Here is a 24,702-nt window from a genome sequence, read left to right on the forward strand (position 1 = left end):
CATTCGTCTTTTATATATAGAATGGGCTCTTAGACAGTGTCACAAGAAGGATTCCATTAATGACTCATTCCCCTCAACCAGAAGTATATAATTTGGGTATCATTTTTCATGTGTCAGGGATCCTCTGTTCTGAGGAATCTGTGACACAGAGAAGAGCCCTAGAAAAAAAATTGCAACGTTGATATGATACACCTTTATTTCCCATTGGCCTTTTTCTCATTCCACCCCTTACTGGCTCTCATACTGAGATTCATCCCATCCAAGTCAAACATGCAGAGTTTATTTTTCAGAAGGCACCCCCTTATTGAAAATGACCTCCTCTCTTTACTCCATGGATCAGGGGTCAAGTAACTAATCCACAGTTAATCCCTGCTACAATCAGAATACCACCTTTTGATAACAAATCAACATTTGGTGTCACTAGTAGTGTGAGTGGCACATTCATAACCCCAATCATAGAAAAACTGCATATGTCTCTTCATCCTGAGATTACTTGTGTGAAACTTACTGGTAATTTCCCTATCTATCCCCTCAGTAAAATCCAGGAAGCTTGCCTTACAAAATGGAAGGAGTTCTTAATAAAACTTTGTAATTCTTATTCTTTTAGAAGTTTGGATAGATATGTGTTTATGTGGGAAGGAAGCTTTTAATTTTCAGAAGATTTACTATTTAAGCAGTGTCACACAGAAGAGGCACAAGATTTTGGGGCTTAACTAGTAAAAGTTTTCTCTGTAGTAACTTAACTCCAATGGCTAAAACTAAAACTTTTTACTAATGAATTAAATATAAATTCTGTAGTGTTGATAAGAAGAAGAGAAAGCTGTGTCTATTGAGGGAGAAGCCAGAAGAGACAGAATAAATACAGACGTCCTCAAATTCATTTTTAGGTTTGAATCAGCTGTGACGTGCCCAAGAACTGGAAACATGAACATTCTTACCTCTCAGTATTTACTTATTTACTGAATAAGTGTATATGTGGTCCTCTACAGTAAAAGATCTCATCCACCCATAACAAAGTCTTCCTGGATACAAAATTATCAAGAACACATTGGGAAAATAAGCCAAACTCCTATTTGCAGATTTCAAACTCCCAGTGACATGAAAAGTCTTTGTGGAATCTATGGGAATTCCTTGTCTAACCTGAGTCCTGAAAAAGTCGAGTGCTGTATTTCTGCCGTAAACCTCTTTACCTCAAGCAGTTTCGCCACACGACTAATTGGTCACAGGGCTATTTCGCCATAAAAGATAAATAACTTGGTCTTCCCTGGTGGCGCAGTGGTTGAGAATGTGCCTCCCAGTGCAGAGGACACGGGTTCGAGCCCTGGTCTGGGAAGATCCCACATGCTGCGGAGCAACTGGGCGCGTGAGCCACAATTACTGAGCCTGCGCGTCTGGAGCCTGTGCTCCGCAACAAGAGAGGCCGCGATAGTGAGAGACCCGCGCACCGCGATGAAGAGTGGTCCCCGCTTGCCACAACTACAGAAAGCCCTCGCACAGAAACGAAGACCCAACATAGCCATAAATAAAAAAACAAATAAATTAATTTTAAAAAACCCCTACATCATAGCGTTATTATTAAAAAAAAAAAAGATAAATAATTGGTCGACAGTTACATTACCCTAGAAAAGATGACCTATCAGTCTTTGCAAATTCTTAGGTGAGCTAATCCAAGCCTGGTTCTGTTAGGGTGAGTTATAACTTGAATGTTTTGTAATGGAAAATAATATTATTTAAATGCCATTAAAATTTCTCCTAACAAAGACTTTAGTTCGAAATGAATATATTTCTTAGGCTCCAATTAGTAGTATTAATATACTGTGATGCAGTGAGTCACAAACCTTGGTCCATAAAAAGTTGTATCAGAATTTCCCGGGGTGGTTTATTATCCAGAATCTTGGGCTCTATCTCCAGAGACTATATTCAGCATGTCGAGGATAAGCCTGGGAATCTACAATTATAAAATGTTTCCCAGGTGACTTTGATGCACAATTAAGTTTAGGAAAAAAAATATGGAATTTAGATTTAGAAGGCGAGACTCAGGTCTAGATAATTCCAGACCAATTCTATTGTCTCTTGAAGTGTAAATTTCTTCATCTTTAACACAGATGATAATATCCTCTATCAGGGTTGTGAGGATCCCTGAAATAATATACACAAAAAAGGCAATTCTGGAATAGAAAATTACTTAACTACTGAAATACATTTTAAAGGCATTGATGCCTTTTTATACAGACTTTATGAAATCTTAGAATGCTTGCTATGCCACAGCCCCATTCCAAGGAATTCCTAGCCTGAAACCCATTCCAAGGAATTCCCAGCCCATAGCATCATTACAAAAGGTTCCCATGCCAACAGGCCTCATGCCAAGAGATTCCCATGCCAGAATTTTTCAAGGCATTAGTACCAATTTGCTTATTTATGTATAAATACTATTAATAATAAAAGATTCTCCTTTTTTTAATTGTAAACTTTTATTTCACCTTCCTTTTTTTGTTCAATAATGTAAACATTATTTTCAACTCTATAGTTCTTTTTGTTAATGGAGATACTGGTTAATTATAGAAAAGTGGTTAAAAACAAAGTTACAACCATAAAATAAAACATTTTTAAGCTGTTAAAATATGCAAATTTCTCACATGTAATTTAAATGCAAATGTAGTATAAAGTATATATACAGCAGGATCCTCATAATGTAATAAATTATACCCATCCCATACATATATATAGTTATATATGTCTATATGATGTATATTTCAAATCCTGAAAGAATGTATATGAAAATTTTACCTGTGATTGTATCTGGTTCACTTCTAATATGTCTGTATTTTCCTTTTTTTTTTTTTTTGCTGCACTGCGTGGCTTGTGGAACCCGGGCCCTCGGCAGTGGCAGAAAGGAGTCCTAACCACTGAACTGCCAGGTAATTCCCCTGTATTTTCCCAATTTTTTACATTGATTGTGTATTACTTCACAATTTTTTAAAAACTACTAAAATTGGGCTTCCCTGGTGGCACAGTGGTTGAGAGTCTGCCTGCCTGATGCAGGAGACACGGGTTCGTGCCCCGGTCCGGGAAGATCCCACGTCCCACATCCCACATGCCCCGCGGAGCGGCTAGGTCCGTGAGCCATGGCCGCTGAGCCTGTGCGTCCGGAACCTGTGCTCCGCACGGAAGAAACCACAACAGTGAGAGGCCCGCGTACCACATAAAAAAATAAAATAAAAGCGTACTGGGGCTTTCCTGGTGGCGCAGTGGTTGAGAGTCCGCCTGCCGATGCAGGGGACACGGGTTCGCCCCCGGTCCGGGAGGATCCCACATGCCGCGGAGCGGCTGGTCCCGTGAGCCATGGCCGCTGAGCCTGCGCGTCCGGAACCTGTGCTCTGCAACGGGAGAGGCCACAACAGTGAGAGGCCCGCGTACCGCAAAAAAAAAAAAAAAAAAAAAAAAAAAAATTACTAAAATTATTTCTTGAATTAAAAAAAATAGATGAGCATAGTAGAGGATATAAATGGCCAAATTATATCATATCTTGCCATGTAAATATCTGCCACGATTCCCTGCGTAATTCAGGCACTAGCATAAATAAGACTTTCAGCTTGGCCTAGGAGACCAGGGGGTGTGGGCTCCCCCAGGATGATGCAAAAGCTTGTAAATCGGTTCTATAATCTGAGGAGTAGTTTCCAGTTACACAATTAGCCAAAACTCAAGATGTAAACATAGTAAATACCCATTTTCCCAGCAGAGAGGTTAGTCCCACCTGACCTATAACAAGGGAGACTGGTACAGCAATTTCCCTACCATATAAGAGTCAAGGGATACTAAAATGTAAATTGAGCACCTATGTGTACCTCATTTCAGACTGTTAGTAAACCAAATATGAGATGAAACAGATACTAAATAATTTCACCCAATAACAGAATAATTCAGACATTTGTGAAATATTTTTTAATTGATTTTGTAGGGACATAACAGAGAAATGTCATAGGATGTTTTAGGTAATAGGTTGAATGTCATTTCTTGTCATGACTTTCAGAATCTAAAGTTGCCTGTAAAGAATACCGGAAAGGGACTTCTCTGGTGGCGCAGTGGTTAAGAATCTGCCTGCCAATGCAGGGGGCACGGGTTCGAGCCCTGGTCCGGGAAAATCCCACATGCCCCGGAGCAACTAAGCCGGTGCGCCAAAACTACTGAGCCTGTGCTCTAGAGCCTGCGAGCCACAACTACTGAGCCTACATGCCACAACTACTGAAGCCCGCATGCCTAGAGCTCATGCTCTGCAGCAACAGAAGCCACCACAGTGACAAGCCCATGCACCGAAATGAAGAGTAGACCCTGGGCTTCCCTGGTGGCGCAGTGGTTGAGAGTCCGCCTGCCGATGCAGGGGACACGGGTTCGTGCCCCGGTCCGCGAGGATCCCAAGTGCCGCGGAGCAGCTGGGCCCGTGGGCCATGGCCGCTGGGCCTGCGCGTCTGGAGCCTGTGCTCTGCAACGGGAGAGGCCACAGCAGTGAGAGGCCCGCGTACCGCAAAAAAAAAGAGTAGACCCTGCTCACTGCAACTAGAGAAAGCCTGCGCGCAGCAACGAAGACCCAACGCAGCCAAAAATAAATAAATAAAATAAATAAATTAATTTAAAAAAAAATAATGGAAAGAAAACCAGAGAGGGTACTGACTCTAGTGACAGAAGAACCAGGTTTGAATTCCAATTATACCACTTGACTGTAGTTGAATGGACTTAGGCATGTATAATGACCTCTCCAAACCTTAATTTCTCAACTGTAAAACTGAGATAATTCTACTGCCTACTTTACAAAGTGTTCTGAGAATGAAATAAAGAATTGTGTGTGGAAATATTTTGTAAAGTAAAAAAATTCACACATACATGTGCACATATTCGCACACATATCTAGTTTTTTTTTCCCCACCCTGGCAACTCTTAATCCATTTAAATTACAATTTATTTACAATTAAAATGACTACCTAGCTTTTTATTTGTTTAAGAGCCAGTGAGGATTTCACAGATTCAAACAGATATCCTGAGATGTAAGATATTACAAAAAATATTTTCTTCCCCAAAGCAACAGAATTGAAGATTTTAAAAGAGCAGAATCAATTCAAATCTAGCAACAGATTTCAAAGCTTTTACTTTAGATCTTCAAGTCATTTGCTGCAGCCATACCTCAGACAATATTCCTAGTAGGAGGGAAGTTAAAACACCATTTGAATGATTTCCTGCTGGGACTTCATTGTCAGCAACCTCCCTCACATCCTATTTCGGTATGACTTTCACACTTCAGGGGGTTGAAAAATGTTTCTTCAACTCGTAAAAAAATGGAGACCCTACATTGTGTATTTATATGCCAGCTCTATGTGCACCTTATCATTTACCAACCTGAACTAGTAACTAAAATCAAAAGCAAAATAAGACTTTAATCCGTGTATCTAGCAAAATAAGACTTTAATCGGTATATCTGAGTACACTGCCCTGACATACATACACTTTCAACATATAATTTGCATTTTAAAATAATTACACTAATGACTCTCCTTGGAAAATAGTTATGTGCAATCAAATAGCCAAATTATTATACTGTTTCAAGTCTTAGACTAAATCAATGTGATGTTGCTCATCTAAACCAGAAGATTCTCAATGACCTGGGAAGACAGATAACAGAATTACTTTGGTCAGCCAAGTGAAGTCTTAGTATTTTTTTCCGATTTCTAACACAACTGGCACTCCAATGCAAGTACTAGTTATCTATATGTGTTACTGTCATAATATTTTTAAGCACACAAGTCCTGGAAAAAGAGATATCTTATCCATCCAACATCAAAATTAGTGCTTCCAGGGGAGAGAGAGAGCACACAAAACACATAAATAAACAAAAAACAAAACACAAGTCCATTGAAACCATGACAAGGAAGTACAAAATATTTTACATTGGATCTCCTCTTCATTGATTCTTTCTGAGGCAGAGAAGTCTCCTGATTGGTTGTTGGAACTTAGAATTACTCAAGATAATTATAACCGAATGGCCAGAGGGATATATGCTGCCATTATGTCCTTCACCACAAAGAAGCACTGACTCCCATAAGGAATACTGAATGTCATATTTGCCATGAAGGGAGCAAAATAAGAAATAAAGAAGCAAAAGAATGTTATCACTGATCTTAATGTATTAATATGGGCTTCAGTGCTGGCGTTTCTAAAACCAAGAGGTCCATTTTGCATCCGATTAGCGTGTTTATGGAGAGAAATGAATAACATAACAGTTCACCTCACAGATATGGCCAGAGGAAATATTAATGCCAAGCTGACAAGAAGCACTTCATTAATCTGCTTTGTCTTGAGTTTAGTCCTCTTTAGCATGGCATCCCTGAGGACATCAATATCCACATTTTTAGGGTAATCCACCTTGACACACAGAGTTGCAATGCTCACGGAGGTCAGCAGGCTTCCCAGAAGCAGTCAAGGCATTAACTTTGAGATCCTGAATTTCAGCCAAAGAAAACAGTACTGGGTGAAGTGTGTTATCTTGAGGCAGTAAAATACAGAGAGACAGGTGGCAAACCAGAGACTGACAGAGCTGAAAAACATCCCCAAAAAATCATCGCTGTACCATAAATTTTTACTCTATAAAAGAGTGGAAAGAACATGAGAAAAACTTTACCATTAACACTATCTGCAAACCAAATCTAGACATCCCTATGCATATGAAAAGGAGATGCATTGGTTCAGCTTTTTGCTTTCGACCAATTCATTACAGTTGATGATTATAAGAAATCTATTTACTGTAATCCCTGTGATAAATTCTGCTGACATGAGGATAACATGAAGACGAGCTGACAAAGAGGAGGCCATGTTTCCTACCACAAATCTTACCTTTTCCTTGTGGATGGTGTCAAATACCTCCTCCATATGATGTTGCAGATAGAAACATACAGCACTGAGAAATCTGACCTTCTGCCAACTTCTGGATCGTAAGTAGAGTCTACCACTAGACTTTTTCCTTAAGGAAGAAAAACTGAGGGAGTACTGTTTAAATCTGGTGCCCTGAATTTGAAACTGAGGGAATGCAAATCCAAAGATCTGAATGATGGTTAAGTCTTCCAATTACATCCCAGTAAAAACTGCCATATTGGCATTATTCAGTTCTCACGCTTACTCAATTATGCCAAACATCTGATTGTAAATATTTTTTATTTAGGTTACTACTATTTCCTTTCTGTCTTTTGTTTTCTCCTAAGGACAAATGCCACATTCTTGGGACAGACAGCTATTTCTTATTATTGGCACAAGTATCCAGTCTCAGATGTGACTGTTTCTTTTTTTCCCTCATAATAATCATTCCAAGACACTTTGAATGAATCCTTCCTGATCCTCCACCCCCACCCCAGCCCCATAAAAGACAATTTTTTTCACCAGACTTGAAAATCATTTCCTGGGACCTAACTTCTTTTTAAATTTATTTAATTTATTTATTTTTGCCTGAGTTGGGTCTTCATTGCTGTGTGAGGGCTTTTCTCTAATTGTGGCAGCGGGGGCTACTCTTTGTTGCGGTGCGCAGGCTTCTCACTGCGAGGCTTCGTTGCGGAGCACAGGCTCTAGGCACATGGGCTTCAGTAGTTGTAGCACACAGGCTCAGTAGTTGTGGCTCACGGGCTCTAGAGCACAGGCTCAGTAGTTGTGGCACACGGGCTTAGTTGCTCCACGGCATGTGGGATCTTCCTGGACCAGGGCTCGAACCCGTGTCCCCTGCATTGGCAGGCGGATTCTTAACCACTGCGCCACCAGGTAAGCCCCTGCAACCTAACTTGGTATAATAATCCTTCATTACCCTAAATGATCTCTCATATTTTCAGTCTTCTTGGTAAAATTCTGACCTAAGGGTCAGCAAACCCCAGTGATAAAAGTAGTGCATATTCAATCCACATGCTTACATCATGTCTGCTCATGCTGAAGAATATCCCTTCAAAAGGCAGATGGTACAGAAACTTCAAACCACAAACAGAGGGTGTAATTACATAGGCGTTAAAATGATTTTCCTCCCTTTATTGCGAAGAGATGTTCATATAACCTTGCCGAAAATTAGTTACATCACATGTAAGGTGTAAATAAATCATTACTACTTCATAACTAATATATGGTGCTCAAACTGTTTAGTTCGGTGGCTAGGTCAAACTAAGCACTCAACACATGGTAACTACTAATTAATACTATTAAATGTCTTATTTTATTTACCTCAGCAAGAAAATATTGATTCTGTTAATATTTTCGATAAGACAGTTGAAATGTTTTCAATAAGAAATAAGATTATAAAAGTATAGAAAATAGAAAAGCAAAGAACTGGACTTGCCACCCACTGTCCACACCATTCATGGTTTTTAAAGCCTACTAGCCCATGAAAGCACATGTCAGTGCCACCTGTGTAGCGTTCCCCTGCTACCATCAGGTGACCTTCCCACCCATTTTCTATACATCACAGATATCCAAGATTTATCCCATCTCTATCTCTTCTAAAATGCTTGTTTTGTGACCTGTACATCAGTTTGCCTTTGGTGCCTGGACTTGCCATCTTCCTTGTCTACAAACCATGACTTTGTCAAGTGAATGGTATTTGCCTTGCCCCATTGCCTCCAGGGTCTATTCCCAATTCTAGGTACAGGTGAAGAAGCTTCATCTCAATTCCAGACTCTAGACCAGTGCCATGATCCTGGGGTGAAAGAGAAGAAATGGGATTTGTACAGTATACAGCTTAGTGTCCTAAATTACCTCTCTGCGACTGGGTTATATCTATTGAGTGATGGCATTTAAAAGGATATGATAACTGGATTGTTATCATATCTGACTGCATCTGGATGTCATGGGACTAAGGCGGCAAGCAGCAAATAAAACAGTAGTAAGCATTCAGTAAATATTGTTACGAATTTTTATGTGGAAAATGAGACACAACTCAGTTCTGGAAAGGTATAGAATTTCTTAGGATTCATAAAAATCTTACTGGTAGAAGAAGTGAATCAGATTCCATCACAAAAATCCCCATTTTATAGAGAAGGATATTTTGGAATCCTAAAGACTAAGTGACTTATTCAAGGTTTAAATGAGTAAAAACTGGCAGAACTTGTATAGATCATTTCAATTTTCTGATCTTACATTTCCTCATAAGCAAAACAAGTGAAGAGGAAAAAATGAATTACCTACAATTTTGATTTTGTCAACATTTTCACTCATCTTCTGCCAAAATCTTGAAAGTTTCTTCCAAAACGTTGAATTAGTTGAACTGCCTTTGCATGAGCTTTGTCCCATGTAGGACACAGGATAAGATTTCTTGATCCATTGATTAATATATTGGATTAATATCCTGTTTTTGAGACAATTGTTCTCAACTTCTCCCACCCCAGCTGAGTCATAACGTTTATTATAATTCTACTTTGAAGGTCTTTCCATGTGCAAATTATAATTTGTGTCTCAATCAGTGAATGAGGAGGTAGAGGAGAGCTCAGTTTCTCAAAGAGACTGTGTAATTGAGGACTTCACTATCTCCTTACCACATCACTAAAAATCAGCTTTCATTGTACCATGGAGCAGTTTAAACCAACAGGAAATTAAGGATGCAACATTTTTGAAAATTGTATAAAGCTGCAAAATGTAAATAACTGCTCTGAACTGGTTGAATATGACATATATGTATCTAAGAAAATAGAAGAGAGGCAAATTTGGGAAAGGGACATTTTAATTTTTTCATTGCAATTGAGTAAATGTTAAATTACATAACAGAAGCAGACCAAAGAAGAAAGGCTTATAGTCCAAGAGTCAGAGAGAAGTAATTAGAATGGTGTACTAATAAAAGTAAAACACATGCCTTCTATCTCCATCCTGAAATGGACTGTAGCCCACCTTCAGATGTATAACATTCCTTGTAACATGCATGTAATCAGGAAAAGTAGCTCACAGCAGAAAATGTGGAAATAAAAACAAATGTATTCCCCCAAACTGAGATATTATAAAATAATTTATAAGTAAGTGGGGTGTAATTAAATAATACACTCTTACCAAAATACTGAGTTCAAAAAGCTCATTTAATTTCTTAAAATTTTCCAATATTTTTAGAAGATAGAATTATCTCTATTGTAGAGATAGGAAAATATGTCTTGAGGTGTTAGATAACTTACCTAAATTTAACCAGACAATGCATGACAAAGGTAGAAATATGTTTTGATCTCCATATACACAAACTGATACACTTCAGACACACTTAGTCACACTTTCTACATAGCTGAGCAATTTCTTATTCTGAAATATAAAAAGAATACAACTCCAAATCATAGTTCAGAACACACATAATAACAATAAAAAAATCATGAAAGCCTGATATTATTTAGCCAATTTTGAAGACCAAATTGTTTCAATACATTTAAGTAAACATTTACAGTGTTTAGACATTTTGACAGTCATCTGTGCCTTCTTCAGTGTTTTTTTTTCCCCAATATCCATTTTTTTCAATATCTATTTCACATACAAAGTGATCCTATTCCAACACAAGACCCCTCTATACCTTTATATTTCTGGAGGCACTGTGGACTCAAAATGAAAATAGGTAGCAATTTGTTGGAGAATGATATATTTGTTACTATTTTCCTGATCTTTCCAAGGATAAATTCTTAAAAGGAAAGATTTATAGCAGCTAGAAACCAATCAGCAATGAGTTAAAACTCCAACACCATCATTTATCTTCTTTAGCTTTACTATGACAGTTCAGGCTGTCCATGATACAAGATCAATTTCTGTCCTTTGGGTTTTTTTTTTCATGTCCTTTGTTTATGAGAGATATCAAAAGCTTAATCAAACAATATTTTTCCTTGTCTGAGATCTAGCTGATGCTACCTTGAGACAACATTTGTAGAAAATAAAAAGCTCTGTGCTCAATTTTAGTGATACTGACATTTCAGAAGAACTCCTAATGAATTGAACTGGCGATATACGAACCTTTCAGAAGATCATATGAAGCAATCCATCCACAGTGAACAAAAAAGTAGCATAAACTTTCCTTGATTTACATATGGATGTGATCATGTGGGCCGTCTGTGCTAACTCAGAGAAAAAACAGAAAAACAGATTATGTTCAAAGCAGCATGTGTAAATTGAGCTTTACCCTAAAAGGTATCCACATATAAAATGTCAACACTTCTAAGAGACATTATTTCTTCTGAACCCAAAATATCAACCTAGTATATGTATGACTGTGACATCCAAAAACTAGTGAATATAACAGAAATGTTTCCTCTTCTAAGATTACATGCAAAGTACATTTGTGTGTATGTGTGTACAGTAATATGTGTACTTACATTCTGCTGATTCTGCCCCTTGGAAATGTAACATAGATTCTAGGAAACAGGTTAACCAGCTGATTCTAAAGTTTGAATACTGGATTTTTGGAATTGAATTTTTCATTTGGACTAGATATGTGTTGCTTCTTTTAAGTGCATATATTCTGATTCTCTAACATTTGGCTATCACTGGTAACAGGTAGAGGAAAATGAGGGGGAAATTCTTGACAGAGTTTATGTATTAATGCTAGAGCAGTTCTGTCTCTAAGTGAAGAGGAGTATATGTCCATTCACTGTAAATCTTGCAAATTAACATGCAATGACCAGTCAATAGTTAGCAGTAGCCAATAAAATAAAATAAATATGACAAATTATAAAGTGAGCCTATTTTTCCTAGGAAGTTTAAGAATATCTGTTAAAAAGGTAACTCAATATGACCATGGATTCTATAAAAGTGAAAGCAGAGTCTATGGTGAGTGTCTCGTTCTCTATCATTTGTATTAATTATATGGTCGTTGGCATCTTAAATATTATCCCTGTTGTCACATCTGTAGCTTTGCAAAGGTCTGCATCTAATCATCACATTTTGGATTAAGGTTAACATCACATTTAGCTTGAGAAATAAGAATCTAAACCTATGATATCCTTTATGCAGTTCAGCAGGTATCAGCATGTGAACTCACCAGATTTCCAGTGTACTCTGGGCTCCATCTATAGATGATGTATTAAAAGGTATCAAGACAGATTAAAATGTAAATCGCGGGCTTCCCTGGTGGCGCAGTGGTTGAGAATACGCCTGCCGATGCAGGGGACACGGGTTCATGCCCCTGTCCAGGAAGATCCCACATGCCGCAGAGCGGCTAGGCGCGTGAGCCATGGCCGCTGGGCCTGCGCATCCGGAGCCTGTGCTCTGCAACGGGAGAGGCCCCAACAGTGAGAGGCCCGCGTACCGCAAAAAGGCGTTAGTTATGAATACAAGACTGGCTTCTAAGGGAATACCTTTACAAATCAGTTTTTTCCATAGCAAATCATCTAGACACAATGATGTCCACTATTTGATTATAAAAAAACAAAAAAAAACAGCTTTTTGGTGTCATATAATGTAGATTCAGAACATTTATCATGTTCAACAGTGTGACACAGTGGACTTACTGCTCCCCCAGTTAATGTGGTATCTTGATTGTTTTTTTCTGGTTAACTAACATATTATTGATCTATTGTGAACTTCACTTAAAAATCAGAATACTTATTGTATGTCTTTGTTTATAAGAAATCTCATTTTCATATTTCTTGTACATTTTTAAAAGAAAACTTTCTAGCTTTTTTTACAGAAAACATATTTTCTTACCATTTAGATTTTTGCGGTCATAATCCATCGTCAAAATACAGATATTTTTATAATTAATTATTGTATTGTTCTTCTTTCATAACTAATACAATAACATTATTTTAACTTTTATCATTAGTAACTAGGTCATAAAATACCTAAATCTGTGAAGTAATAAAAGAGATTACTAATTAAGTAATACTTGAAATTGCTTAAATGGCATACTTCTAAAGATAAAATCATGTACCATGGTTTTTAATCCCATTTATCTAGTCTTCATTTTGTAATCAAGGTAGTTTGTATATACAGAATGACACATATTTACATGGGGGAGGGGTTGTAGTTCCTGCTGTGTCTGCTTAGACATTAAATCACTGCAGTGTAGGTAAATGCAGATTTTGTTTTATGTAAATAAGTGAGATGGTGAGTCTTTTTACTAATACATATTTACATGTATTATCCAGATTTTCACTGGTGACAGTAAAACTTAATAGCCATGGTGCTTTATGGAAATGTACTTTGAAAAGTTAAAAATACCGTATAAACATAGGGAAGCATTATTATAGATGAGTTAACTATTATTGTTTGCCCTCATAATATAAATATGTAATCATAATTTAAATCCAATATTAAATTTACTAGTCCAATAAGCTGAAATACTGAAATAAATCATCTTTGGTATGGAAAGAGATCTCCTTAGCTGAGCAAATATTCATGAAGATATACGGATGCTTTGTGCCACACACCTCTATGTCTATGAAGAGTTAACAACTTTGGGTGAGGGAGGAATTTCAGGACACCAGCTTTTGGTAAAATAAAACACAACTTTCCAGGCAGAGGTGGATTTATCAAGAAGCTAATGAAGCAGAAGCTTCAGGGCCTCTTATTACCACTGGCCAAGGCCTTGTAAGGGACCATAGCCAAATATTTTTTGTAATATCTGCAAAAGTAAAATATTTTATCTGAAATTTGCTAAGACTGTTCTCTCTTCACTTTGTTTTCTTTGTACTTTCCTCATGTTAAGTGGGACTGGAATGATCGCAGCAATTTGTGAGATCTGTCTAAAAGGAAGTTGAGTTGGTGATACATTGAGATTAAGTTTAATATGATATACTTATGTGGTTCACAGTCTCTTACTTGGATAGTTACATATTATTATTACATAGTAGCTAGAGACTTAGCTGTCCCTGTGCAGGAATGGCTTTTGACCAGGCATCATACCAATTCGGCTGGGTGTCATTTTTACGGGTCCAAGCTTCTACTGCTTCCTACATGACAGGTCAGTAAATAGAGTTGCTGGGGCAAGGAATAGTAACTTTATTTGGAAAGCTTGCAGACCAAGAAGATGGTAGACAGGTGTCCCAAAGAACAATCTTACCCAGTTAGAATTCAGGCTTCTCTCATACTAAAAGGGGAGGAGGTGTGGCTGGTTGTTGCAAAGTTCTTGTTGCCAGAATCCTTTGCTCTTGCAGTTGTCCATGTAGGTTTGGTCACAATGTTCCTGTAAAACACCAATAAGACAATTGGTATTTTCTGTTCCGCAACTTTTTATCTCTATGAATGGACAAGTGTTATACCTTTAAAGGTCAGAGCCTTGAGAATAGGCTATCATGCATATTTCAGGTTATAGGCAACATTGTTTTACAGAGGTGCAGAGCCAGCATGACTAAGCACAGGCAACAGAGCACAAGTGTTAGTCCTAAAAGAATAGATCCAATACGGAGTCTGGTTTGTTCTTCTCTGTTACATCATGTCACAAAGATGTTAGCACCTGAGTCAGAAGCACATTAGTTTATAAACATGTCCAACAACATCTAACACTAGAAGTATAGAAATGGAGAAAGAATTGGTCTAAAAATAAACATATTCAAAAGCTAGTCTGTAAAAATTTGTCCTAGCCTTATAGCCTATAAACAAAGGAAACAACAACCCTAAAACTTTACATGATAGCACTAGTTGTAAACAGTGAATCTGAAAGAAATTTTTCTAAATTATTATTAATAATAAAACATTTCAAGCAACTGTGCTAAAAGACTGAATTATCTTCCTAGTCTCTTTTTAAAGTGGTATAGTACTGCTTTATGTGAGGAGGCACTCAAAGACTGTGCAGCCAAAAAATGTAGGAAAATGTATTTTAGAAGTGAGGCAGTTATTAATAAAAGTATGCATTTTGTTTGCATTTTGTGATGCTTATGGTATTTGCCAGCTTTTTAAAATGTGTAATATGTTGTAATTTCTCTTTCTAAATAATTCTCACTTTTGTATCTGATTTTGTGTGCCTAATTTTGTATGTTTTTAAATAAAAAGGGCCCAGATTATATAAACTGTAGGCCTCATAAAACCTGTTTCTGCCCCTTGAGAATTTTACAAGGAAGGACTCCAAAAGGAGAATCTTTAGGAAAAAGTGGTCCAACAACCTTTTTTTTTGTGGCTTTCTAACTTCATTCCTGATGCTATCACCACAATCAGCCTCTGGGGAGATACGTTTCTTTCTCTGTTTAAATCCCTTTAAATTTCCCTTCCCAACCCTCAAAAAGAAAGTTTGCATCAAAAATGTTACAGTTAGTCATCTTTGTATGGCAGGATTATGGGTTGTTTTAAAAATATATATTCTTTTGGCTTACATTCATTTCTACATTTTCTACATTGAAAAGTACTGCTTTTACTTAAGAACTTGAAGTTGCGGTTTTCAAGAACTTGGCTCAAGCACAGATAAAATAAAAACTATCTTTGCTCTCAAAAGCACAGTTCGACTGATATTAATTTACACGATCGAATATTTACTACATGCCAGGTCCTAGAATTAACTAACTAATTCATTACAAAGTTAATTTTAAATGCATAAAAAACTAAAAAGAAGCGACCTCCCATGGGGACCCGGCCTGAGGAGCAGGGGCGGGAGATCCGAGACTAGGGCGGCGCGAAAGCCGTGTGGATGAAAGGCTCTTGGTGTGGCAGCCAGCAGTCAGTGCTGTGCCTCTGACGTGGGAGAGCCAACTTTAGGACACTGGTCCAGAAGAGACCTCCCAGCTCCACATAATATCAAACAGCAAAAATCTCCCAGAGATCTCCATCTCAACACCAACACCCAGCTTCACTCAACGACCAGCAAGCTACATGGCTGGACACCCTATGCCAAACAACCAGCAAGACAGGTACACAACCCTACCCATTAGCAGAGAGGCTGCCTAAAATCATAATAAGGCCAGAGACACCCCAAAAAACACCATCAGATGTGGATCTTCCCACCAGAAAGACAAGATCCAGCTTTATCCACCAGAACACAGGCACTTGTCCCCTCCACCAGGAAGCCTACACAATCCACTGAAACAACCTTAGCCACTGGGGACAGACAACAAAAACAGCAGGAACTATGAACCTGCAGCTTGAGAAAAGGAGACCCCAAACACAGTAAGATAAGCACAATGAGAAGACAGAAAAACACACAGCACAGGAAGCAGCAGGATAAAAACCCACCAGACCTAACAAATGAAGAGAAAATAGGCAGTCTACCTGAAAAAGAATAAAGAATAATGATAGGAAAGATGATCCAAAATCCTGGAAATAAAATAGAGAAAATGCAGGAAACATTTAAGAAGGACCTAGAAGAACTAAAGAGCAAACAAACAGTGATAAACAACACAATAAATGATATTAAAAATATTCTAGAAGGGATCAATAGCAGAATAACTGAGGCAGAAGAACAGATAAGTGACCTGGAAGATAAAATAATGGAAATAACTACTGCAGAGCAGAATAAAGAAAAAAGAATGAAAAGAACTGAGGACAGTCTCAGAGACCTCTGGGACAACATTAAACGCACCAACATTCAAATTATCGGGGTCCCAGAAGAAGAAGAGAAAAAGAAAGGGTCTGAGAAAATATTTGAAGAGATTATAGTTGAAAACTTCCCTAATATGGGAAAGAAAATAGTTAATCAAGTCCAGGAAGCACAGAGAGTCCCATACAGGATAAATCCAAGGAGAAACACGCCAAGACACATATTAATCAAACTGTCAAAAATTAAATACAAAGAAAAAATATTAAAAGCAGCAAGGGAAAAACAACAAGTAACACACAAAGGAAAACGCATAAGGTTAACCCCTGATCTTTCAGCAGAAACTCTGCAAGCCAGAAGGGAGTGGCAGGACATATTTAAAGGGATGAAGGAGAAAAACCTACAACCAAGATTACTCTACCCAGCAAGGATCTCATTCAGATTTGATAGAGAAATTAAAACCTTTACAGACAAGGAAAAGCTAAGAGAATTCAGCACCACCAAACCAGCTTTACAACAACTGCTAAAGGAACTTCTCTAGGCAAGAAACACAAGAGAAGGAAAAGACATACAATAACAAACCCAAAACAATTAACAAAATGGGAATAGGAGCACACATATCGATAATTACCTTAAATGTAAATGGATTAAATGCTCCCACCAAAAGACACAGACTGGCTGAATGGATACAAAAACAAGACCCTATATATGCTGTCTACAAGAGACCCACTTCAGACCTAGGGACACATACAGACTGAAAGTGAGGGGATGGAAAAAGATATTCCATGCAAATGGAAATCAAAAGAAAGCTGGAGTAGAAATTCTCATATAAGACAAAATAGACTTTAAAATAGACTATTACAAGAGACAAAGAAGGACACTACATAATGATCAAGGGATTGATCCAAGAAGAAGATATAACAATTATAAATATTTATGCACCCAACATAGTAGCACCTCAATATATAAGGCAAATACTAACAGCCATAAAAGGGGAAATCGACATTAACACACTCATAGTAGGGGACTTTAACACCCCACTTAAACCAATGGACAGATCATCCAAAATGAAAATAAATAAGGAAACTCAAGCTTTAAATGATACATTAAACAAGATGGACTTAATTGATATTTATAGGACATTCCATTGAAAAACAACAGAATACACATTCTTCTCAAGTGCTCATGGAATATTCTCCAGGATAGATCATAACTTGGGTCACAAATCAAGCCTTGGTAAATTTAAGAAAATTGAAAGTGTATCAAGTATCTTTTCCAACCACAATGCTATGAGACTAGATATCAATTACAGGAAGAAATCTATAAAAAATACAAACACATGGAGGGTAAACAATAGAACACTTAATAACGAAGTGATCACTGAAGAAATCAAAGAGGAAATAAAAGAATACCTAGAAACAAATGACAATGGAGACACAATGACCCAAAACCTATAGGATGCAGCAAAAGCAGTTCTAAGAGGGAAGTCTATAGCAGTACAATCTTACCTTAAGAAACAGGAAACATCTCAAATAAACAACCCAACCTTGCACCTAAAGCGATTAGAGAAAGAAGAAGAAAGAAAACCCGAAGTTAGCAGAAGGAAGGAAATCATAAAGATCAGATCAGAAATAAATGAAAAAGAAATGAAGGAAACAATAGCAAAGATCAATAAAACTAAAAGCTGGTTCTTAGAGAAGATAAACAAAACAGACTCCTCAAGAAAAAAAGGGAGAAGACTCAAATCAATAGAATTAGAAATGAAAAAGAAGTAACAACTGACACTGCAGAAATACAAAAGATCATGAGAGATTACTACAAGCAACTCTATGCCAATAAAATGGACAACCTGGAAGAAATGGACAAATTCTTAGAAATGCACAACCTGCCAAGACTGAATCAGGAAGAAATAGAAAATATGAACAGACCAATCACAAGCACTGAAATTGAAACTGTGATTGAAAATCTTCCAACAAACAAAACCCCAGGACCAGATGGCTTCACAGGCGAATTCTATCAAACATTTAGAGAAGAGGTAACACCTATCCTTCTCAAACTCTTCCAAAATATAGCAGAGGGAGGAACACTCCCAAACTCATTCTATGAGGCCACCATCACCCTGATACCAAAACCAGACAAAAATGTTACAAAGAAAGAAAACTACAGGCCAATATCACTGATGAACATAGATGCAAAAATCCTTAACAAAATAGTAGCAAACAGAATCCAACATAACATTAAAAGGATCATACACCATGATCAAGTGAGGTTTATTCCAGGAATGCAAGGATTCTTCAATATATGCAAATCAATCAACGTGATACACCATATTAACAAATTGAGGGAGAAAAACCATACGGTCATCTCAAGAGATTCAGAGGAAGCTTTTGACAAAATTCAACACCCATTTATGATAAAAACTCTGCAAAAGTAGGCATAGAGGGAACTTTGCTCAACATAATAAAGGCCACATATGACAAACCCACAGTGAACATCATCCTCAATGGTGAAAAAGTGAAACCATTTCCACTAAGATCAGGAACAAGACAAGGTTGCCCACTCTCACCACTATTATTCAACATAGTTTTGGAAGTTTTAGCCATAGCAATCAGAGAAGAAAAGGAAATAAAAGGAATCGAAATCAGAAAAGAAGAAGTAAAGCTGTCACTGTTAGCAGATGACTTGATACTATACGTAGAGAATCCTAAAGATGCTACCAGAAAACTACTAGAGTTAATCAATGAATATGGTAAAGTAGCAGGATACAAAATTAATGCACAGAAATCTCTGGCATTCCTATACACTAATGATGAAAAATCTGAAAGTGAAATCAAGAAAACACTCCCATTTACCACTGTAACAAAAACAATAAAATATGTAGGAATAAACCTACCTAAGGAGACAAAAGACCTGTATGCAGAAAATTATAAGACACTGATGAAAGAAATTAAAGATGATACAAATAGATGGAGAGATATATCATGTTCTTGGATTGGACGAATCAACATTGTGAAAATGACTCTACTACCCAAAGCAATGTACAGATTCAATGCAATCCCTATCAAACTACCACTGGCATTTTTCATAGAACTAGAACAAAAAATTTCACAATTTGTATGGAAACACAAAAGACCCCAAATAGCCAAAGCAATGTTGAGAATGAAAAACGGAGCTGGAGGAATCAGGCTCCCTAAATTCAGACTATACTACAAAGCTACTGTAATCAAGACAGTATGGTACTGGCACAAAAACAGAAAGATAGATCAATGGAACAGGATAGAAAGCCCAGAGATATACCCACACACATATGGTCACCTTATCTTTGATAAAGGAGGCAGAAATGTACAGTGGAGAAAGGACAGCCTCTTCAATAAGTGGTGCTGGGTAAACTGGACAGGTACATGTAAAAGTATGAGATTAGATCACTCCCTAACACCATACACAAAAATAAACTCAAAATGGATTAAAGACCTAAATGTAAGGCCAGAAACTCTTAGAGGAAAACATAGGCAGAACACTCTATGACATAAATCACAGCAAGATCCTTTTTGACCCACCTCCTAGAGCAATGGAAATAAAAACAAAAATAAACAAATGGGACCTAATGAAACTTCAAAGCTTTTGCACAGCAAAGGAAACCATAAACAAGACCAAAAGACAACCCTCAGAATGGGAGAAAATATTTGCAAATGAAGCAACTGACAAAGGATTAATTTCCAAAATTTACAAGCAGCTCATGCAGCTCAATAACAAAAAATCAAACAACCCAATCCAAAAATAGGCAGAAGACCAAAACAGACGTTTCTCCAAAAAAGATATACAGACTGCCAACAAACACATGAAAGAATGCTCAATATCATTAATCATTAGAGAAATGCAAATCAAAACTACAATGAGATATCACCTCACACCAGTCAGAATGGCCCTTATCAAATAATCTAGAAACAGTAAATGCTGGAGAGGGTGTGGAGAAAAGGGAACACTCTTGCACTGCTGGTGGGAATATAAATTGGTACAGCCACTATGGAGAACAGTATGGAGGTTCCTTAAAAAACTACAAATAGAACTACCATATGACCCAGCAATCCCACTACTGGGCATATACCCTGAGAAAACCGTAATTCAAAAACAGTCATGTACCAAAATATTCATTGCAGCTCTATTTACAATACCCAGAGATGGAAACAACCTAAGTGTCCATCATTGGATGAATGGATAAAGAAGATGTGGCACATATATACAATGGAATATTAGTCAGCCATAAAAAGAAACGAAATTGAGTTATTTGTAGTGAGGTAGATGGACCTAGAGTCTTTCATACAGAGTGAAATAAGTCAGAAAGAGAAAGACAAATACTGTATGCTAACACATATATATGGAATTTAAGAAAAAAAAATGTCATGAAGAACCTAGGGGTAAGACAGGAATAAAGACACAGACCTACTAGAGAATGGACTTGAGGGTATGGGGAGGGGGAAAGGTGAGCTGTGACAAAGCGAGAGTAGGCATAGACATATATACACTACCAAACGTAAGGTAGATAGCTAGTGGGAAGCAGCCGCATAGCACAGGGAGATTAGGGTTTGTGACCACCTAGAGGGGTGGGATAGGGAGAGTGGGAGGGAGGGAGACGCAAGAGGGAAGAGATATGGGGATATATGTATATGTATAACTGATTCACTTTGTTATAAAGCAGAAACTAACACACCATTGTAAAGCAATTATACTGCAATAAAGATGTTAAAAAATAAAAAGCTGAGCAAAAATCATGTGATATGCGCTAAATATTTAATCTTACAGAGCATTGTTTTCTGAGGGAAACAACTTATTCCTTGTATATTGTCTTGCATGTCTTATCCTGTTTGAGCAATCTGTGGAGAGACATTTGAGCGATTACCTCAGGATTCCTCCTTCCCCTCTTCCTTCTTTGGTCTCTTCTTGTCCACACAGACCTCCTGTGGAGAGAGGTAAGGGGTAGTTGGGGTTAAAGGCTATTGCGCACTAAATGTTTGTGCCTCAATTTCTTATGTTGAAATCCTACCCCCATCGTGGTGGTTTAGAAGGTGGGGCCTTTGGGAGGTAGTTAGGTCTAGATTAGGCCATGAAGCTGGGGTCCTCATTAGAGGATTAATGCCCTTAAAGGAAGAGATAGCAGAGTTTGCTTTCTCTCTCTTTGCCACGTTAGGACACATTAAGAAGAAGTCCCTCTCCAAACCTGGATGAAAGCCCTCACCAGACACTGAATCTGCTGGTACCTTGATCATGGACTTCTCAGGCTCCAGAACTGTCAGAAACACATGTTTGTTGTTGAAGCCACCAAGTCTATGGTATTTTGTTAGAGCATCTTGAGCAAACGAAGACACAAAGCCCCATCTCCAGGGGAGTGCTGCAGAGCTCATACTCCTCCAAGTTTCCACAAGTTTCCAGACACAAAAGAACCATCTCCTCACACCACCTCTTTCTCTTATTTTCTCCCTTCATCTTGAACAATGGTTATCTTCCCACAGGGAGATAATTCCCATTCACATGTAGGAAGCACTTCACTCTCTAACTGTTGGTGAGAAGACCCCTTGAAGAGAGAGCTTCTCTTTGTTCTTTGTGAAGGACAAGAGTTGGTAAAGCTACTAGGGTTCAAACTGAGCCTTAGTAAGCCTGCCCTGCCTGGCTTTCAAGCTTTTAGGAAAGGGGATTTTTGCTACCGAGAGAGGAACTTGCCTTCCAAAAGGAAACTAGAAAGAGGAAGAGTGTGCCAGGCTGAGTCTTTGACAGGAAACTGAAAAGGGCTGGAGCATTCAAAAGGATGAATAAGAACTTCTGAGTTATTTATTATGAAATTTGCAATACAGGCCCCCTCTTTTGACCCCTGGGTGAGACTATTAAGAAAAAAATCTTTGGCTTGATGTACAGGCTTGAAGCCTCTGCATTCTTTAGGAAAGGAGGTTTGAACAAGAGCTGAGACCTGGGTTCTACGGATAAAGGAGCTAGAGGACAGCAGGAGAGCTGACACGTAGGTCACAATTCTGGTGAAAAAATGAATGATAAAAATCAAGAAATATATGGAGTATTTCAATAAAACTGCAAGGAAGTATACAGAGATGTAGGTAGAATATGAAGATGACTGATTTATTGTAGAATGGATATGGAATTTATGGCCCAAAATTCATGGATTTGAGAGCTCTTTATGTTGTTTGCTTGTGGTATATCCTTGACAAGTAACTTCAATTTTCCAAGTCTCTGTTTTCTTATCTGTAAAATGGGGGCACCAATTTGAACAACTTCTCTGAATAGTTTCTTGGTAAGAATTTTTAATAAATGGTGTGAAAGTGCACTATTAGAATACTTGGAACCCTTATGTACATGGCCACTCTAGTCTACAATTACAAAATACGGTGATATTTATTTATATTATACTGTAGCACTAAACCCCACTAGTCCAACTAGTAAAGTTAGCTCTAAGCTTCTTCCTAGCTTTTTAAGTTTTCCAGGCTATTGTCTCATGTGTATCCAAGATTCACAGCTATCCTTCTATGGGGACACCGCTGATGCTTTCTCAGGCCTTGGTACAGGGAAGACACTGTGTGCTCTTACTTCACACAGTACAACTGAGAATAGGCTGTGACTTTTAACATTTAGAATTTGTTGAAGTGTTGAATTAAAATAAAGGCATAACTTCTAGGGCAACTTGCAATTTGCATTAGAGTCTGTTAAACTCATTAAACAAAGAGGTTATTAGACTGAGGCAGCTCAAATGTCATGGCAGCCGATGTAAGCAAACCAAAAATCGAAGCCTGTAAATGCCTCAAGATTACAAAATCAAAACCCAAGGACAACCAATCACACACAGCTTAGGCTTTAAGCGATTGCCAATCAATAATTTTCTTGCTTTGCTTCCCCCTTTTCTCCATAAGAATTTCTCCCAGAGCTCTTACCCATTGAGCACTCCTAACCACTGCCGGTTTGGCACTGCCTGAATCCAATCAATTTTTGCTCAAACTCGTAAAATTTTTAATATACCTCAGTAAGTCTTTTAACAAGTCGTTCCGAAGCAGGCCTAGCTCTTGGCCATTCTCTACAAGAGAGAAGCCAGTTCATCCATTACTGAATGCTTCAGGCATTTTCTCACCTTACAGTCTGGGCCCAACTACCTATGCTCTAAGGAGACAGCAGCTTCTCACCTCCCAATGCTAAGGCCTTTCTCATTTCCTATCCTACTCTTAAATCCTTCCTGGTTTTCTTGACAGTGAAAACATACCCTTTCCCTTTAGGTGGGTGCTTTCACCACAAGGAAGAGTCCAGTCCTGTGCACCGGTGAAGACTATCAAAGTATTTGATGATACATTTATCTAAGTTTGGCTTATTGTGTATACACACATACACACACACACACACAAATACACACACATAAAACTAATTCACTACAAACAGTCCAGCCCACATTGTGTGCTGTTCTATTCAAAGTTCAGTCCTTTCCTGGTTACAATCTTTCCTCTAGTCTGCTGGGCTGGAGGGAAAATGATCCCTGATAGGCTTTGAGCAAAATACACAGCTAAGATTATCTCCCAGGAGAAAAATGATTGTTTTCAGGATATGGCCTGTCATTGCACTGATTTAACATGTGTTTCTTGGTCTGAAACATCTGCTTTGGGCTCTTTCACTGCATTATGATTCACTAGGAACAATGAGGAAGTAATAACTCCTAATTAAAGGCCCTACCAAAGGAATCCACTGCAGAATAAAAGAGCATTTGCCTGAAAGACAAAGCACTGTCCCTATCTAAGGAGGCAGGATCTGTCTGTAAAATTTTCCCCAAAGGAAGTTTTTCCAGCTACAGAAAAATATTTAGGTGCCATTCTCTGCTCACCTTGTGACATATTGTATAACCATTGGCTACTATACTTTAAAAAGATAAAGAGATAAAAAGACAGAAAATGCATTTAATACATATAACAAATATATGATTCAACGTAAAGTATATCTTAGAATTTGAATAATCATGCCTTTTTATAACTTCTAGAATAAACAATAGAATAAATAAGTTGTTGTTTACACTATCAACAAACACCAAAATGTCAAACATGTTGGAATTTTGTGTGCATATTTAGTAAGCAATGTATAATAACTTTTTTTTACTATTAATTAGTGTGCATTATTCTTGAACATGTCTAGATTAAAATCTGAGTAAAAAATTTTAGCCCAAAATAATTTTAATGCTTAATATCCTTATTTGCAAATAGTTAGAAATTTCATTTCCAAATATACTGGCCAATGACTTA

The 24,702-nt window shown here is 37.7% G+C and overlaps 1 long non-coding RNA gene and 1 pseudogene across 2 annotated transcripts in view; one reads left to right on the forward strand and one right to left on the reverse strand.

The window, feature by feature from the left end:
- The window catches only part of LOC309966498, a 511,042-nt gene that overhangs the window by 31,601 nt on the left and 454,739 nt on the right, over positions 1-24,702 (forward strand). The window lies entirely within an intron of this gene.
- LOC309966256 (taste receptor type 2 member 2-like) lies at positions 5,951-6,858 on the reverse strand (annotated as a pseudogene). Its single transcript has one exon. The product of its transcript is annotated as a taste receptor type 2 member 2-like (transcript).

This window comes from Leucopleurus acutus (genome assembly GCF_964270905.1).
Source record: "Leucopleurus acutus genome assembly, chromosome: 9".
NCBI lineage: Eukaryota > Metazoa > Chordata > Mammalia > Artiodactyla > Delphinidae > Leucopleurus > Leucopleurus acutus.